Genomic DNA, 15923 nt, shown 5'->3' on the forward strand with positions numbered 1-15923 from the left:
TATGAATTACTTATAGGAGTGTAGATAATTTTATTGTTTTCTCACCTTCCACAATGCTTATTACTTCAAAGGAAATTAACTACCCTCTCTAGTAACGTAGTGTTTTGTGACTGATCAAGGTTTAAACATGTACTTCTACAAAACTCAATCGTATTTATGACTCACGTTTTTCACATCAATTCGATAAAAATATTTTATCTTACTTTCTTTCTTAAATTGATTGCCCAGTGGCACAGCGGTATATTTGCGGACTTACAACGCTAGAAACCGGGTTTCGATACACGTGGTGGGCAGAGCACAGATAGCCCATGGTGTAGCTTTGTGGATTAATCAGAACTCTGAACCCAGTGTATTCTGCGAAATCGGGTTTGTTAATGAAGAACTCCGCGTAGCCTCGTGGATATTCCATTTCTGTCGTTTTAACAAAGACTTTTGTTTTTGTCTTTGATTTGTAACCTATAACAATACCTTATTTAGCTTGAACGCAAAACACATATATGTAAAAGGCTAAAGTTGTGACTTGAGTTTATACCAACTCAAAAATGTTAGACATAGGTAGTGTTTCAAAATGAGATTCATATTTTATGATTTATCTTTAAACACTTAAAGATGAAAGGATTTTGACATCCATAAATACGTCAGAACACGCACATTATTTTTATTTATTACTGTGTTAGTTACGGATAGCGCAGATGTCGCTGTTTCAATCATTCTGAACATTCTAATCTTATTGCTCCAAAAACAAGCTGACATTACTCTTGGAATTTTTACCATCATTCATCATACATGATGAACAATTACCTCATCTTGTCACAAATAAATCAGAAATGAAGAAGAATAGTCAACTATTCGAAAACGCTCGGGTTTTGGGTCTTATTTTAAGTTTATATTTATTGCAGGTGTATGATAACACGTGATAAGCTCCAGGTCTTACAACGCTAAAATTCGGAGCTCGATCCTGGACACAGCGTAGATAACTCGCTGTGTAGATTTGCCCTAAAGCAAACAAAAACAAAATAAAAAAGTCATAAATGTATTATTTTTTCTCTCTATAAACAACTTTTATTTAACTGAATGTAAATATTTATATAACATATTTCATGTTACATTTATAACCCAAACCAAAAACCGAGTGTAAATTTTGCAATTAAAACTTGTAACATGTAGAACTTGTTTATATATACAACGTCACTTTTGATTGGGTTATTTTAATTACGCTTGAAACATTGTGTTTTAAATCAGTCATAAACGAACTGTCTGTCTCTTCGCACGTGTTTCAATAGATACGACATTTCAAGCAAAGAATAACGATTTTCCTAAACTTAAAAATTATTTCATTTACAGACAACTAAACTATTTTACTTGGTGTTAGAAATCAACACTTTTTACTACCTTAGCAGATCATCAAATTTCTTTCAGTCTCAGTACAGAAGGTATAGACAGTTAAAGGTTAATACAAATCATCTTATGCCTCTCCTGGAGAAACATATATATTATTTCTGTTTCTTCAAACTTAAAACCACTGGCGGCAAAGTATATTTGTAATATATAACAATACCTTATTTAGCTTGAACTTAACCTTTGCCACTGTTAATACAAATCATCTTATGCCTCTCCTGGAGAAACATATATATTATTTCTGTTTCTTCAAACTTAAAACCACTGGCGGCAAAGTATATTTGTAATCTATAAAAAAAAGAAGATAAATTAATATTCAAGATGTTTACACTCTGTTTTATAGCTTTAATATAAAAGTAGAGTTGCCATATTTACTCTCTGGATATTGATATCATCACATAACTTGTTGCTATGATTTTTATTCACAATGTGAAAAAGGTCAGGCGTTACTGTGAATTCGAGGGTTCGTGATTCGCGTCTTTTTGCCACTAAAAACTTCGCACTTTTGGCTGTAGGTGCGCTTAAAGAGAAATATTAAAATTTCACTGTTTGGTTAGACAAGTGTAACCAATCAATTGGCGGTGAGTGCTGTTAACTATCTGCCTTACCTCTAAGCTCTCAGTTTAAAATTAGGGACTATACACGCGCAGGTAGCCCTTGTGAAGCTTTGCTCAAAAATTCTAAAACAAGCACAATATAAAAACTTGTTATTTTTGTCTGAGTATTAATAATGTCAGACCACTTTTGTGTTCTTCGTATTAGCAATCGTTGTATCATATTTAAACTTTGTAATATTTATAGTCTAAATAACACTGACCATGAAATTTTGTATTAATTTCATGCTGTATACTTTCTATTTTTATATTTTATAGCAGGAACATCAGTATATTTTGTTGTGAATATCAGTCATCACCATAGTTTCCGTTTTGTAATTGTGTTATTTAACGAACATCAAACCGTTTATGTTCTGGTTTGTAGTATGAACATTGTTTACATCTGCTTCGATTGTTATAGAGATTGCTTACAATCTCAAGATTCTGTTATAGTTCGTTTTTTACCCATATACATAACACAACAGTATTTGCCAGTCTTATTCGTTCATTCAGATTTAGAATCAAAACTAAATCCGCAAACACAGCAAATCATGTAATCGCTTTGACTTTTTTTGAAGCATAGCTCGGAAATTTATCGAGATCTCTACCCTCTAATCACGAGAAAGATGCGGTTGCCTTTTGGCTTGAAGTCTTATCTCTAAACTTAATCAATTCTGGAAAATATTTGACGTTTTGAAATTTGGTAGATTTAATAACTGATCACTGACACGTTGGTAATAAATCACTTCGTGTTTCTTGTAGTGACCAAGTTGTTTTTTAGGCCGTGATAAGAACATAGTTATTATAGTTTTCTGTATTCCACGAGGAACGGACAGAATATATCACGTGTTTTACTTTCTTTCTTTTTTCTTTATCTGAAATGTTACGAAGGAATGTGAATTATAAACACAGAAGTTGAATATAAATATATTTGTTGATATTTACAATCAACATACGAGTCAAAATAATATTGGTTCGATGAAATGAAATATTTCGGCAAACGAGGACTTAGTCACTTATTCATCTCAGTATAGAAAACAAACACAAGGTTTAATGAGCTAATGGGAGAGGGGATTATTCAAAAATAAAATAAATCAATAATATATCACATTGTTGTGTTATAGTTGTGTCATTGTTATCTTCAGATATTGTTGTTAAGAGTTAAAACAGCTCTAGTCGTGTTTTTGCCAAACATAACACACTGTATGGCATTATTTCGATTCAAAATTCATTGATTTCATATTCAATGCGTTATCCAACATTAAGTGCCACTGTTTTGAAGAGCGCACTTCAGTAACGTACAGAGAACATTAAAAAGACAGGGGCTCATCGATAAAAAACAGACACTTTTCAAGTATCGTAAGGCAAGACTTTTTTTGGTGGTGATGACGTTAGGGGAGACTATGAGGACTGTGGGTCGCCTTTGGTACAAATAGGGTAGAAATCCATGATAATCAAACAGATCCTCTTTTATTCCTATTCAATCGGTCTTATATAGACTTTTAAAATCTAAAACTAAACAGCGAATCCTTTCGTATTAACACTTAGTAACATATCATAATTATTTGTTTAAATGTAAAGACCTACTGTTTGTCGTTAATTTTAAAGCTGAAGTCTTTTTTTCGTAATAACTCACAGGAAGAAATGTGTGGAATCAGGTGTCTCTTTTACTAGTCATGGACAAGTTGTATGTCAGAGAAAAAACGGCACTTTTGGAGCATAAGAACAGAAAAGTCACTGTCACTGTTGAACTTATGTTTCATACAATTTGAGGTTCTTGTGGTACTACTTTTAGCACAGCGCTTACCTGTTGTTAAGCGCAAAGCTACACAATGGGCTATCGGGGTTGTGTCCACCAAGAACTTCGAAACGCGGTATTTAGGGGTTTGAGCCCTCAGAGTTACCGCTAAACCACTGAAAGGCTTATATATGTGAAAAACAAGTTTCTAGGATATATGAATAATACTTAACTTATAGTTTACATTAAAGATTAGAACAAAATACACGGTTCAGAAAATACTTTTACAGCAAACTTACACTTTATTATGCTGTTTCTGTGAATTAATTTATAAAATATTTTTTTTACAGACACACACACAAATTCAACCTTTGTGACGTTTTCTGTTATATTATATTTTATTTCTTTTTCAATTTAGAGTTTTATAGATAGATAGCGTTAATCCGAATGTAATGATAAGTTTAACGTTAACTATAACTTCCATACAAACAAGTAAGTCAAATTCATGAAAAAAAAGGCAAATTAAGAATTTATTATTTTATTTGTTTTTGATGCATTTCCATAACGTATAATGTGATCTTGTCTAAGCCATTAAACATTCTGTTTGTATCTTAAAATTATCTTTATTTGATATTTTCAACTATAATTAGAGCTCCAGTACGAGTAAAATGTTATTTTACTGTCTACTGAGTTTAAAAAATTATTTGTCAGAGAAGTTTGTTTGTAATCTATATGAATATAGTGGTCGTCTTGCAGATTTATGGAATGCAATTACTCGTTTACTCGGTGTGTTCGTTGGTAGTTTGACTTAAGATTTAAACTAGCTCAAGATTAATTAGAAGTGCGAACAGAAACAAATACATGGAACCTTCTTGTAGTCATGTTTATGCACTTTTCCAGATTTATCTCTTTTGATTCTCCGAGCTTCTTGAAACTCACCTTGAACCAAAGAGAAAAAAAAAGGAACAGCGAATATAGTTAGTTTGTCAAAACCAAGCATAGAAGAAAATAAAAATCCAGTAAAAAAAGCCCTTGGTATTGTCTACTTTAACACTCTGCTTTATCTTTGGAGAATGTTAAACATGAACAACGAAGATCAAATAATGTGTTAGTTGATGCAAATATTCTCACTCTTTCTTGTTTTACGTGCTTGTGCACCAGCCAGAACGAACGGCGGTCAACCATACTGAGCCTGGCACCCCTTGCGACCCTGACGGATCTTACCTCTACGTTGGCTGCCTTGGATAATGATTCCCGCGTCTATTTATTCGCGTTCCGCACGAGGTCCTCCCATCTTTCTCTATTTAAATTGACACAATTTCCGGCCTGTTTTTGCGCCCTCGTAGTTTGTTTGCCGACTCCCAAACCTCCTACATCAGAAACTGGTGAGGGCATCCCGGGCTTGCGCCCACGGACTTCTCTTGAATAGAATGCCCATTTTGCGCGTGCTCTTTTTGCTTGACCGCTCACGTGAAGATGTATGCAGCTTGTTTATGATCATTTTGCTCGGTCAGTGATGGAAATATTTCAAACTGGTCGAGCCTCTAGGTGCAACTTAATTTAATGGTATTACAAGCAATGAATCTGAGTAATGTGAAATTATTTTCAACTAAAATACTACTGAACGACAATATTGAGAAACTCCACTCTGATCAATTGCATACGAGCAGAAAATAACGTTTGATAACAGACTATATACCAAATTGGACAAAATGAGGCCTACCATACCATCTTGTAAAATGAGTTATTGATTCCGGTTTTCTTTTTTTTTTTTTTACAAATAAAGTTATGTGAATCAGAAAACCGCATGAAATACACTTTCCAATATTCCTTTCTCTTCCATCTTGCTCTGTTATTACCTGACTTTAGTGGATGTATTCAGATTGAATTGAAACACTATAAACATACTTTTTGTGACGAGCTATTGAGAAAAGTTACTTGTACAAAACGCTAGAGCGGTGCTTGGTAGATGTGGCGGTATTATAGTCGCCATATTGTTAATCATTAATTGTTGTAATTTTTAGCTAATTCACCTAGCAATAACAATAAAAATATGAAAAAGCCTCTACTTATGAGTTAACCAAATAATCTAACTTAAATGTTTTAGGTACTTATATCGCATCTAATAAAAGCAAGCTTTGTTTTGTTTGCTTTAGCACATGTAAGGAGTTATCTGCGCTATGTCCACCGAGGGGAATCAAACTAAGCAAACAAATAGTGTTCCTTTTCCCACTGATGCAAATTCACAGGGGAAGTAAACCATAGGCGGCGGAACATACTTGAAATGGGGGGGTGCACCGACGATCAGTGGCACCTTATTTGCTATATTAACCACGACCATTGAATTGAAAGTTGAAACAGCAATCTTTCCTGATGTTCACACATAAGCTTCTATTTCCCATTCAAAGGGGCACTTAGCTACCGGGTGTCAAATTCGGGGAAACGTACACCCAGTACCTCCGGTTGTGCCGTCTATAAGTAAAAGCAAGATCACTGCCTGTTTTAATAAAACTTACAGATTCTTACTTTACCTTAAATAACGTATGAATATCGAAAAAATACACTTTTTAGAAATGCATAAAAGGGTGTGATAATGAGTTCTTAAGCCTTAACTTATTATATACAAACAGAAAGAAAGTGAGGTTTACATTGATGTTAATTCAAGACTTAACCCCGTTAACAAGCTGTGATAGAGAGGGTATATCACAGATTATAAACAGGGTTAAGCCTTGAATTAACATCAATGTAAACCTCACTTTCTTTCTTTTTTGAGACGGCACTTGTGTATATGCTCAAAGTCAAAATTATTTTTAAAAAAACAGCAACAATTTATTGTATGCAATGATCATAAAAACGAGACTGTTCCCAGTCTCAAAATTACAGTAGAATACTGAATAACATACTGTAGAGGATATAAAACCTGAAGAGACGAACAGCCTCATTCAGTATTTTATTGTATAAATGAGACTGGGAACATTCTCATTGTTATGATTATTCTGTATAAAATAAAATAGAATCATTGTTTTTTTTAATGAATATTATACCCCGTTTCTCGTTACAATAGCACACGCATGCACATTCGAAATGTTCATAATACTACTCCTAATTTTCATTTATTGTTATTTTCTTCTATACCCAAAGCTTTCATGTGTAATAATTTGTAGCGCCATCCATTGGACCAAAATTTATTTATTTATTTTTGTGTATAAACCTTTGTTAATATTTTAATTTTACCATCTATACTGGTTGAAATTACTGGTTCTTTGTTTGAAGTTAAGCAAAAACCTACACAATGGGCTATTTGTGCTCTGCCCACCACCAGTATCGAAAGCCAGTTTCTAGCGTTTTATGTCCGCAGATATTCCGCTGTGCCACTAGGGGGCTGAAATTACTGTGTATAAATCTTTGTTAATATTTTCATTTCAATATTACTAGTTTAAACTACAATCTCTAGACTTCAGCTGAGATATAGAGTTTCATCTTCATGTCCCAATTTTTATGATTATTTTTACCTACGCTTCAGTTGGCTTGCTACAATTGCATCTTTTTACCTACACTTAGTTGACTTGCTACAATTGCATGTTATTACCGACACTTCAGTTGGCTTGCTACATTTGAATTTTTTTACCCACACTTCAGTTAGCTTGCTACAATTGCATCTTTTTACCCACACTTCAGTTGGCTTGCTGCAGTTGCATCTTCTAACCTACACTTAGTTGACTTGCTACAATTGCATGTTATTGCCTACACTTCAGTTGACTTGCTACAGTTGCATCTTTTTACCTACACTTCAGTTGGCTTGCTACAGTTGCATCTTATTACCTACACTTCAGTTGGCTTACTACAGTTGCATCTTATTATCTACGATTCAGTTGACTTGCTACAGTTGCATCTTTTTACCTAAACTTCAGTTGACTTGCTACAGTTGCATCTTATTACCTATACTTCAATTGACTTGCCATATTTGCATCTTTTTACCCACTCTTCAGTTGGCTTGTTACAGTTGCATCTTCAGATCAAAATTTTTACAATATTATATTTGGAATTAGTCTGCTGGCCAAAGTTGCACGTATAAGACTTAAAAATAAAAGAAGGAGCTCATGAGCAAAACGAAACACGGCTTAGAAATAATAAAAGCTCGTACTAACCACAAGCATATTAAAATAAACCGTTATAAAAGGTTATTTATGCTAGTATAGTTAATATTAATCGCGTTTAACATATTGTCGTATAAGTGTCGCTTTCAGAGCTCCTGCCGTTTTCATATTAAGTGAAGAATTTTTATACCTCATTTGCAACATAAAAAAATTATATATATTACTTATAGACTTTTATCTGCAGTTCCTATACTAGAACGAAACGTATTAAGGTTGTGGCTCTAAATCGAACGTTGCGCTCAGTATATTATATCTAAGTCGACGAAATGAGACATTTCACAGCTTTTCTGTTACCACTCTGTGCAGTTATTGAATAACTGGAATCACACAAGCTCTAAATGATGTATTCACTGGATAAACTACACATTTTCTGGACATGCTCGACACCATGATGATCGACATCACCCCTCGTAAAACATCATTTACTCATTAATTCGTGAATAGACTTGTCGAATTACTGCAGGGCGTTATACATTATAATACTTTATGCAAGCCTGTTTAGGTTATCCAAATGTAAATATGCGTTAAAGTGGCTTAAGAGATTAGTTACGTTTCGCAAAATCTGTGCTGCTTGCTACAGTTGTTCGGTGTTCATAAAAACGAAACGATATTTTATTTCGAAAGAGCGTGTAAAAGTAATAATTTTGTGGTATTTTGTCGTATGTTTGACGCCTTCCGTTGGTTGTAGACCATCGTTCATGCGTTTCTAATTAGAGGTTAAGCCAGCCGTAATGACAGAAAATTACTTACATCTCGATACTTATCTTATTTTCATAGAAAACCACATCAAATATAGAGTTTTGACTGCATTAAGTGGAGCAAAGGTTTTATATTCAATAGCTTATCAGGTTGAATTCAACAGTTTTGAATAAAACGAAACAAATGACTAGGCAACTGCATGATGGGAAGGCTGAATGTTTCCATCACAGTGAGGTAGTTAGTTTATCGTGGATGAAAATAACAAGACATGTAAATGCAGAAAACTAAAGAAATAACAAAAGCTAGTCATTACTATTTCTATACATTCGTTTTTATTCTTTATAACTGGTAATTTAGAAATCCGAAATATATTTTTTTGAAAGTTGTGAAAGTATTGAAACGTCATATACATATGTATAGAAACGTTCTGTGGTACATATTTAAACCATGTTGTTGTTGTTGTTTTTTTGCGAAACCTTTGTTTTCTGTAGAATAAAATGATGAAAAGATACACAGAAAGTAAAAAAAAAAAGATAAATTAAATTAATTAATATGTCAGTGAATTTTATTCAAATTCCACAAAAAATGCACACGGGATGAAAGAAATTATCATAGTTTGTTGAAACAGAATCGTGAAGTTTAAATATAATTAATTGGTTATTGCATGTTCGATGTATTGTTTGTTGTTAAGCGCAAAGGTAGACAATGCCATCTGTGCTGCGTCCATCGCAAGTATCGATACCCGATTTTTAGCGTTATAAGCCCTCAATTTTACCGCTGAACCACAGGAGGCCATGCTCAATATACTGTCTTTAAACAAGAGCCACTGGAGATGCATGAATAAATGAACACGTCTACAGTTAAGTTATATATAATGTAAACAGGTTCTGATCAAGTTTTGGACCCAAACTAAAAGAGTTGTGGTGATGACTGTAATTTATTAAGTTTTGGAATTTTATTTAAACTTCGTATAGAACAAGATATTAAAGTTCCACAACAGATTGAAGTTTTAGTTATTCTACTACGTATTATTATATAGAACCTTAACAGTTTTAGTTATTCTACTACGTATTATTATATAGAACCTTAACAGTTTTAGTTATTCTACTACGTATTATTAGATAGAACCTTAACAGTTTTGGTGATTCTACTACGTATTATTAGATAGAACCTTAACATTTTTATTGATTTTACTACGTATTATTAGATAGAACCTTAACAGTTTTATTGATTTTACTACGTATTATTAGATAGAACCTTAACAGTTTTATTGATTTTACTACGTATTATTAGATAGAACCTTAACAGTTTTAGTGATTTTACTACGTATTATTAGATAGAACCTTAACAGAGGTTTGATAGAATCAGCGTAGAGAATTTGCACTAGTAGATCTGAGATTTTTGCTTATGGAGAAGCTTAAGATTCGGTGGTCGATACATTGGATTATAGATTGTCTCCAAGATGATATTTGTTTGTTTTTAGAACAAAGCCACATCGAGCTATCTCTTGTGTCTGCCGCGAGGAATCGAGCCTCGAGTTTTAGCGTTGTAAGTCCGTAAACATACGGGTGCCCCACCGGGGGACTCAAGATAATGTAATAAAAAGTTCAAAGCATATTATTCGGTTTCGTGAGAGTCTATCTTTTATTTCTGCCGTTGCAGATAACATCTTGAACATTTTGAGTAATGCAAACTAGTAACATTATTACCTCGGCTAATGAACCGAATCCGATTAGACGATTAATTACCTCGGCTAATGAACCGAATCCGATTAGACCATGTTCTATCGCTATCTGCGCTAGCCGTCCCTAACTTAGCAGTGAAAGACTAGAAGGAAGGCAGCTAGTCATCACCACCCACCACCAACTCTTGGGCTATTCTTTTACCAACGAATAGTGGGATTGACAGTCACATTATAACACCCCCACGGCATGTTTGGTGGATTCGAACCCGCGACCATCATATTGCGAATCAAACGCTCTAACCACTTGGCCATGATTTTTGGAAAAATTAATATGCGTTTTAATTGAAATCATTATCCGAAAATAATTTTCTGCAAGAAATTCACTTACAGGTGATCTCAGTTCGTTAGTAACCCATAAAGCTCAGGGCAGGTGGTTAAAGTATGTTATTCATACGGTTACATTGTGTTCCATATACATGTGAAATAGTTTTAACAAGCTTTTAACTTCAAGACACATCTTATATAATTTATTATTGTTTTCCAAATAGTCATAAAAGTTACAGTAATCACATTTTATAATCTAATCGTGACTTTCGTGGCAGATTTATTTATGCATTTTTCTGGAAAATGTTTCATTAGCAATGTCTTAACGATAGTATACTTCTACTTTATTTATCTGTGCGAAACATATTACAAGGATGAAAAAGCACAGGTTTGGTTTTTACATTGAACTAGGAACATAATCTATGGTCTGTTTAAAGTAGATGATCATTTAGTTTCCACATATGACAAATTGAACTAGGAACATAATCTATGATCTGTTTAAATTAGATGATCATTTAGTTCCACATATGACAAATTGAACTAGGAACATAATCTATGATCTGTTTAAATTAGATGATCATTTAGTTTCCACATATGACAAATTGAACTAGGAACATAATCTATGGTCTGTTTAAAGTAGATGATCATTTAGTTTCCACATATGACAAATTGAACTAGGAACATAATCTATGGTCTGTTTAAAGTAGATGATCATTTAGTTTCCACATATGACAAATTGAACTAGGAACATAATCTATGGTCTGTTTAAAGTAGATGATCATTTAGTTTCCACATATGACAAATTGAACTAGGAACATAATCTATGGTCTGTTTAAAGTAGATGATCATTTAGTTTCCACATATGACAAATTGAACTAGAAACATAATCTATGGTCTGTTTAAAGTAGATGATTATTTAGTTTCCACATATGACAAATTGAACTAGAAACATAATCTATGGTCTGTTTAAAGTAGATGATCATTTAGTTTCCACAAATGACAAATTAAAATATATGCATATTTCATTGAATTAAAATAGCTTTGTACCACAATTACAAAAAATTCATTGCTTAATTTAGAAACATTTCTCATTCGTCTTTTACGGAACCACGTGTTTAAAGACTCTGCACGATTCAAAGTTTATGCGTCATTTTGAAACATCATGAAACCCAATTATTAGAATAGTTTCTTTATTGTACTGAAAACTACCAGAAAATACGAAAATAAATGAAAGAAAAACGTAGCAATGAAATGAAATATATATTTACTGTATTGTGTATTTTGAAAAGATTTACATAAAATATCATTTAAAAATGATTAGAATTATTAAAACTTATGATAATTATAAATATTTCATATGAGCATTTAGGTTCTTTCTAATATTCAAATATGGCGAAAACGTGAAATTAGATAGGGTTCTAAGCCCAAAAGTTATATATAGGTCTAGCTGTTCCCGAGCTCATGACTAGGAGCAGTCACACGTTCTGTTACTAAAGTAATGTTGGCATTAAAATAAAAGTTGATTAAATTTATGGAAAATAAATGGATCAATTCGCATTGATTAAATGAGATTAAAATGAAAAGATAAAAAAAAAACTTGCTTTGAGAAACGCGAGTTTTATAAAAGTAGTCGAAAATAAGTAAGTCTATTGTGCAAATTTCTGGTCAATAAAAAAAATCTGTGAAAGAGAAAATATCTCATTAATTTTACAAGGAATGGTTAATCCAATTTTTGTTTTTCAGCAAAGACTTTCTCATTTGAAGAAATCACACGAAGCAGTTAGATTATTAGATAGCACAAACAGACACATACAATAAACTTTGTATTTCTGCAACAAGATTAGTAAGATAGCTTTATATGTTTCTTTTTCCATTTTTCTTAAAAACGTATATATCTCTTAATTTAACAATATAGATTAATGTCGACTAGAAAATAACAAGATAGTTACTCAAGATCACCTATGGTATTAAAATTGTTCTACTGGCATTTTTTTTAAAGTTAGTTAAATAGTTAAGTTTAGTTTACTGGCTCAGCATATACGAAAAGCTCATAACGTAATGCTAATAAACTTTCACAAACAAATCTAACTTTATATATATATATATATAGTGTCAAGACTTTACTATATTAGTAAGAGCTTATTATAAAAAGAATATCATGTAAAAATAAAAATAGAAACATAATGTATACAATCATTGTAGCAAAACATGTGACTTTTATCAGCAAATAAAAACAAAATACTTGGCATCTCTTATTTAATGTTATAGACAGGGATATTGAATTATAATACAAAATAGGCCGGCTGTGGCCTACTTGTTAAAGTTCCCCGGACTATAAATTATAGGATTCACGGTTTTGGTGTGTTTTAGGAATGACAGTCAAATCCCATTGTTGTATCAGGGAAGAGTTATCTAAGAGTTGGAGGCGGGTGTTTTCACTGTTTGCCTTTCCTCTGGTTTATTAATTTAAAATGAATGGTAGCTTTGCGTAGATTGCCTTCGTGTAGGCTTGTGCGAAATTCTGAAACAAACAAACAAAACATTATGCAAAAAAAACAAAAAACATTTTATTATGTAGACCCATAATTACGCAAGCAACCGTGAATGAGTAAGACCACGTTTCGGCAATTTCCCTTCCAGTAACTATTTACAACTTTTAATGTGAAAAAAAAAAAGATGAATTAAACAATGGGATTTACATAAATCTGACTTCTAACAATGAAATTACTGAATAATTGATAAGGCAGCACTATCTTAGTGTTACAATGTTCATATTCTTACTTTGTTTGTTTTAGGGCAAAGCCACACTGAGCTATCTGCTATGATGTACAGGCGACGTTATTTATTATCGCTTTGTGTGTTATGAATACAAGAATAATTTGAACTATATTACTATACTATGTCATGATATAAACATATTTTACTAGTCAACAATTTTTGATCTTGACACCTACGTACATGATTGTTTCTTTGTTGTCAAGCAAAAGCTAAGCGATGGGCTATTTTTGTTGGGTCCCCCACTGGCGGCCCGGCATAGCCAGATGGTTAGGGCGCTCGACTCGCAATCTGAGGGTCGCGGGTTCGAATCCCTGTCCCATCAAACATAAACATGCTTGTCCTTTCAGCCGTGGGGGTGTTATAATGTTACGGTCAATTCCACTATTCGTTCGTAAAAGAGTATCCCAAAGTTGGCGGTGGGTGGTGATGACTAGCTGCCTTCCCTCTAGTCTTACCCTGCTAAATTAGGAACTGCTAGCGCAGATAGCCCTCGTGTAGCTTTGCAAGAAATTCAAAACATACAAACAAACAAACACACCAACCACCATTATGAACAATGGACACCAACAGCAGCTTACATAAGCAAATTGTAAATACCGTAGGAAGTTATACGTATTCCGTACTATTGCCCTCCAGTGGCACAGCGGTATGTCTGCGAACTTACAACGCTAGGAACCGTGTTTCGATACCCGTGGTTGGCAGAGCACAGATAGCCCATTGCGTGGCTTTGTGCTTAGCTTCAAACAAATCCATACTAGTATTGTCGTTTGACCGGGGAGCACTTAATACTTGCAATTGCTTGTGTTCGCTTTATTTTTTACACTTTGTATACATTTTGATATTAAATGGAACAATACTGTTCTGTTATCTTGAAAGTAATAAATGAACGTGCACATGTAAATAGGCTGTTTTATTAGTTTCTGTGTATAAAGTGAGTTAAATGAATGTAACATTTCTTCTTAAAACATTACATTGTTCCAATACAAGAGAATGTAGTGGAAGAAGAAGGCATCGGTGATGTATTCAGGTTAACTCTGTCAGGCTCAAGAAGCTACGACAATTTTGAACTGAGGTCTTTTGAAAGAGAAGAATATTTCAAAATCGGTTTATAGGCCTGTGTAGAAGACTATTCACAGACTAACCAGAACAAACCGATGGATCAAAAAAAATCTCCTAACTTTTCTCTAAAACAAGAAAAATAAGAGAAAATTACCCACCCGATTGAGGCTTCTTCCATACGCTGCACATTTTAGCTCTGAGAACAGCGCATGTGGCTGAAGAGGAGTTAAACATGTAGTTTGTTGCCAGCAAGCCTTTTCTAATGCAGGGTTTGGAGAAATCGTCTTTCGTGACGTTCTCAAATCTCTCAGAGGGAATCAATATACCGTGATAAGAGCGAACGTGGTAGTTTGACTTATTTCAACAAGAATCCCAAGCAACTTTGCTCGAGAGAGAGGTACCGATAGTGCTATGTTAAAATAAACTAAGATTTCTGATATGAATTATACACGTATTGTTGAATACAATAAGTATACATTTTATAGTATAAATCATATTGATATACAAATACACATTAAATGATATTGAAGATACTGTTAAACAAAACAAAAAAAAACATAAATGCACATTCACTATAGATATAGCGTTCACAGTTTTGTATATTTATTTTAACTGGTAAATAAAAGTGGTTTTTCTGATGGTCGAAAGCTCAATATTTACAAATAAATTTCGAAATTATAGACGCAAGATATACTGCTTAATATACTTACATGAAGGGTCATGTTAAACTTTAACGAGGCTTAAGGAAGGAGGCTTTATTAAAGTAAGAACCAATAATGAGGCCGCTTCTGTTGAACAGATAGCTCACATTAGAAACAAGACTATGAATAATCATTTCCACAAACTACGTTCTCAGTAAATAGAATGCTAACAACTCACGATGGCTAGTTAGGTTGTATTCAACTTATCAGCTGTAAGCGTTGAATCATCGAGTGATAATAACCTTGTAGGCGAAATGTGTCGTGAAACTTGGCACCATCTCGCAACAGAAATTAAACTATACAATTTGCATACAATGCTGTGTTAAAAGACAGTCAGTCATTTGTTCTGCTACCTATTATTCTGATATTTATCCTTTCCACACTCTGCTTTTTAACAAGTATTAGGTTTTCGTTATAATTTTCTTTTTATAAAAATTTTATAAAAGCCTTGACAAGTCATGGAAATATTTAAAATAATGATTATATCATACAATTCTTGTGGTTTTTAGAAAAAACAACAACTTTGAAACAAAAATTTAAATATCTTAAAACTCCAAACAAAATATCAAATGTAAAATAATAATTTATTATTTGAAGTTGATTAAGGAATCTGTACAGATTTTAAGCCACGCTTGTAAGACACGACTATTCAAAATTATTGATGAATCATATTTAAGGGCACTTGACTCGCAATCTGAGGCTCGCGGGATCGAATCCCCGTCACACCAAACATACTCACCCTTTCAACCGTGGAGGCGTTATAATGTGACGGTCAGTCCCACTATTCGTTGG

The 15923-nt window shown here is 33.3% G+C and overlaps 1 long non-coding RNA gene across 1 annotated transcript in view; it reads right to left on the reverse strand.

Annotated features, from left to right (window-relative positions):
* The window catches only part of LOC111086241, a 30461-nt gene extending 14992 nt beyond the window's left edge, over nucleotides 1-15469 (reverse strand). The window contains exon 1 of the long non-coding RNA XR_002610969.1: nucleotides 15141-15469. This is a non-coding gene — a long non-coding RNA (uncharacterized LOC111086241). The remainder of the gene's footprint in view (nucleotides 1-15140) is intronic.
* Between the last annotated feature and the right edge of the window lie 454 nt (nucleotides 15470-15923).

Source organism: Limulus polyphemus, unplaced genomic scaffold, assembly GCF_000517525.1.
Source record: "Limulus polyphemus unplaced genomic scaffold, Limulus_polyphemus-2.1.2 Scaffold947, whole genome shotgun sequence".
Classification (NCBI taxonomy): domain Eukaryota; kingdom Metazoa; phylum Arthropoda; class Merostomata; order Xiphosura; family Limulidae; genus Limulus; species Limulus polyphemus.